Genomic DNA, 5,000 nt, shown 5'->3' on the forward strand with positions numbered 1-5,000 from the left:
TCCTCTTATTACTCGCCCAGAACCCCGCCAGATGAGACCCAGCGGGGGAATGACGAGGGAGAGATGAGATGACTGGACGGAGGGTCTGGGGAACAAGAGGAGAGATGTAGAGGAATGAAGGAAAGAAGGAGATAATATAGTAGGAGAGATGTGGATGGTGAAAGGTGGAGAAAGGAGATGAGAATGGATGAGGAGAGGCAAAAAGGAGAAGGAAAAGGTGAGGGAAGGATAAAGGAAAGAATGGGATATGGGCAGATGTACGAAGCGGAAAAAGGAACGGAAAACTAATAGATGTCTGGATGAATGTGGACTGAAGGAAAATGAAAGGATAAAAATAAAAACAAGAATCAGGGCAAAGAAGAAGGGGCGCAAAATATAAAATAGCGAAGCATAAGAACACGGATAAAAGGAAATTATAATAATGATGACTAAAATAGCATCAGTGAAAGACGAAAACTGCGAAAAAGAAAACGTTAACAGGTTGTAAAAGGTTGTGAAGGTGGAGGAGGAGGAAGAAAAGGAGGAACAGTATGATGAGAAAGAAGAGGAGGAGAGGGATAAGAAGGAAAAAAAGGTAAATGAATGGCAAAAGGAAGTGGACGGAGTAGTTTTGCCTAGTCTACACACACCTCAATAATAAGTACGGCTCGACTATCATACATACCGACAGGCTGGGGGTGGAGGCGGAGAAGGGGTCGGGGCTGCGTGAGCGGATGGATGGTTAATTAATGTAAAAGTTAATTATTGCATCAGACCGGATGGCTCACGTCCTGATTAAAACTGGATATGAAATGGTCGTCAGACAGAGCGACTGAGATATACTTATAATGAGTTAGGGATCAAGGATTACGTATATATTTTTTTTCTATAAATAATGTGATCTTCCTGTCCAATGATAAAACTCGTACACTATTTATCGTAAAAAAAAAAATAATTAACTACTATGATCTGAAAATAAAAATTGAGACCACTGTATATTTTTTTTCTCTTTAGGATGAATCATAGATATTCATAATTATATTGCCTGTAATATGAGCCAGCAATGCGGCGTACGTGCGCGCGAACAAACAAACAAACAAACACCACAAAATACAGACTGACAGACAAAGGCACACACACACCCAAAAAAATCCGCACAAAATCTTACACATGAAAAAAATCACAAAAAATAAAACCGAAAAACATTACTGCATTCCCCTGACACTTTTTAGGCCCTTCACGAGCAATCAATTCCGTTTATCCTACATAATCACGACCTTTTTTCATCAGCTCCTATAGCGGAAGGTGGAAGCGTGTATGTGACAATTAAGAAGAAGCAGAAGAAAAAAAATGCAATCCACACTTACTCTTAAATAAAAAAAAGAACAAAACCAGATTTCCGAGCGTCAACCTCGTGCAATAGTTGAAATGAATGACTTAATTAGCGACGCGTGCAGAATATGGATGTGTAGAGGCCGTACTTTGTTCCCTGTGTGTTCCTGTTAAACTTTGAACTGCTGAGGGAAAGGGAGAACGGTGAGTGAAAAGGAGAGAGAGAGAGAGAGAGAGAGAGAGAGAGAGAGAGAGAGAGAGAGAGAGAGAGAGAGAGAGAGAGAGAGAGAGAGAGAGAGAGAGAGAGAGAGAGAGAGAGAGAAAGAGAGAGAAAATGTAGAGAGTATAATGTAAAGAGGAGGAGGAGGAGGAGGAGGAGGAGCATAAGGAGGAAAGAGGAACAGGAAGAGGCGGATGAGGAAATGAAGGGGAAGGAGAAAGAGGAGGTGAAGGAGGTGGTGTAAAATTGGGTCAGTACAAAGGCGAGATTACGCTAATGGGAGGGGAGGAACGGCCGTGGAGGAGGGAGGAATTTGAGGAAGTACAGGGTGGCTAATGGGAAGGGAAGGGCGGAGCGTCACGTGTAAATCCGTGGAAGATTACTGCAAGGAGAAACGCCTCAGATGATATAAAGAGTAATGTTGTTGTTATTATTATTATTATTATTATTATTATTATTATTATTATTATTATTATTATTATTATTATTATTATTATTACTATTACTATTATTATTATTATTATTATTATTATTATTATTATTATTATTATTATTATTATTATTATTATTATTATTATTATTATTATTATTATCATTATTTTTATTATATCACTTTTATTATTATTGCCATTATTTTTACTGTCCCGAGGAGAATGACTAATCTTACATAAGTGCGTTGCTTTGAGAGTTTATTTCCCGAACACAATCCAGGGTGTTCCTCATCCTTTCATCCTTCTTTCCTTCTTTTCATTCTTAGATAACAACATATGAGAGCAAACTTTATCATCATTGTAGCTTTAGTAATGATTGTTGTAATAATGATAAATATATAGATAATTATAAGTAAATCACTAACAATTATGTATTATAATTATTATATTAATGTCAATTACCATTCACTATCAATATTACCATTAATTTTCTCATTTTTATTATTATATTCATTATAGATGTAAAACACAATCTCAAACATATTATTCATTCTTTTGTACTTCAATATTCAAGTTCCTCCTCCTCTTCCACCTCCTCCCCATGCTTCTCTCCTCTCCTATTTCTTTAAAGGGTGTCCAGATAACAAGAGCAATTCACTTGTTACCTCAGCCTCCAAAGAAAGAATTGACTTCTCAGTAAGACAGAAGAAAGAGCTCCACCAATCACATGAGAGCTCGTTGAAGGTTCGTTGATTAAGCTACCTCACCGCTAATTCGACCGGAAGACCCTCTTTAGGTGACGGCCGACACAAGGTTGAAAGGATATGAAAGAACAGGGAGAGGGGAGAGGGAAGAGGGGGAGGGGGAGAAAAAGAGAATGAATAGAGGAAAAGAAGAGTAATGAAGTGCGAGGAAATGGACTACAAAGAAGGTGAGGAAAATGGAAATAAATATCTATGGAATTCAAAACGAAAACTGAAGATAAGAAAGTTAATGCGATATTTCATTCTTTTAAATTTATCCAGATTTGCAAAAAAACATAGAATTGTATTCTGCTAAAATTTATTTAAGAATAAAAAAAGTTAAAAGACGTAGACGGATATGATGAAATAAGGAGAGATGGAGGCAAAAAAAAATATATAAGTAAATAAGGTTAGAGAATGAGTGGAGTGAGTGGACACACTTTCTTACTGTACTGAGCGAGTAGCTGCCGACGCAGGTTCCTAACACAGAGACACTTAAGGGCCAGAGCAGCCCTGTCAAAACAGCGGTGCCCAGACGCCTGACCATGATCCAAGTGTCTGTAGAAGGGACAAGTGTAGACAATTCTGAGCCTTCTGCAACATAATTATGCTCACGCGTCTCTCTGAGGGCTTAAACATTCTTAAATGTCTTAAGTGCCAAGTGTGCAATTCTAGCCCTTCTCAGATTGCAAATAACGCAGCGAGCTTTGTGTTTATGTATTCGAAGGCTGTTGTCGTCCTAGGCGGCTGAAGTGTGAGGGACGGATCAACAATTAGTGGAAGGCATGTAAATAGAGATTTCTTTCGAGGATACAAAATGTCACTTTGTCTCAAACTAAGCGACGGAGCTTATTCGGTTTGCTAGTCAGTGTGATCCCCCTAAAATAAAAAAGTATCTAAAAAAAAAATAATAGTTACACTCAACCTCCAGACGCTTGAACTAACAACTTCTCCGAAATCCACGCAGAAACCCATTAACGGCAACTACATTGAAATAAACCGTAATCACTAATGTGCTCCTCGTGAGCGCTGAAGGAGGGCAAACGGAGCCTCCTGAGCCCCGCGCCGCCTCGCCGCTCGTCAAAATGTTATTGTGAGGATCAGCGCGGCAGTGAAGAAAATATTATGAAACTGTGGAAGAGGAAGTTTTATTCGCCTCGAGCTGTCTGTCTTTCATCTGTGTTTTCTGTGCGTGAAATAAAATAAGACTCTGGGATAAAATGAAATAAGTCTCTCTCTCTCTCTCTCTCTCTCTCTCTCTCTCTCTCTCTCTCTCTCTCTCTCTCTCTCGCGAAGGCTTTTCTCACCTATCTAACATTATAACATTAGTGGACAGACCGCAGGTCGGTTGGAAGGCTGTCTCGCTTTGTATATAATTTTGCAATCGCTCTTAATCAGTGTTTCCTAACGATTTCTAGTCCCTTTAAACCTTTTTTTTTATTATTTCCTCTCTCAATAGTGTAAACTTCGCCGGAAAATCTTACCATACAAAAGCATTCTGGTCTTGTAAGGCATGAAAAACTAAACCTGAAATTACTTAGCCGCGCAAGTTCCGGAATTCATTAGTTTTAATCCATTTTGTCGCTATTTTTCTCAGTTCTATATTAGGGTTTAAATTTCAGCAAAATATACTAAATTCAATAAGGTCCGCCGCGTCATGTTTGGTGACCGATGAATAAGACAAACGTCACCTCAAGACAAATAAAATAAATGCAATATTGCATAGAGATCATTTATTTTATTAGGTGATTTCATGTGAGCAAAGTTCCTCTAGGCACTAATAAACTTAGATAGAAGCTACGATTATCTCACAAACACTTAATATTATTTTGTAATACTAGTAAAAACAAGTAACAGCCCATTTATTTTTATGTATCTAAAAATAACACAAGCATGATTCTGTACCTGCCAGAATAAAATGTGATGTCACTCAACTCGGTGATAAAAGGGTAAGAGGCGATAAACCTGTTCATTCCCCTCATTAGCGTTGATGATGAGGGCAATCAGTCTACCTTTGGCACATTACCATCGCCTGGCTTGTCCCGTCATTACGGAACTTTGTGTGGGCCCCGCCACGCGTCATCACGGGGCCGTCGGGGCGCGGGTCGACACGCCTGAGTGAAGGGAGGGAGGGAGTGAGGGAGGAGGAAAGCGGATACAAAATGGAGACAAAGAGAGAAAAGGGTAAGAAATGGATCGGGGGGGACTAAGGAGAGTTGAACAGATTGAGATGGGAAGGAAAGGGAAGGGAAGGTAGGAGTATATAATTAAGATAAGATATAGATATTCGAAGCT

This window comes from Eriocheir sinensis, chromosome 27 (genome assembly GCF_024679095.1).
Source record: "Eriocheir sinensis breed Jianghai 21 chromosome 27, ASM2467909v1, whole genome shotgun sequence".
NCBI classification, from domain to species: domain Eukaryota; kingdom Metazoa; phylum Arthropoda; class Malacostraca; order Decapoda; family Varunidae; genus Eriocheir; species Eriocheir sinensis.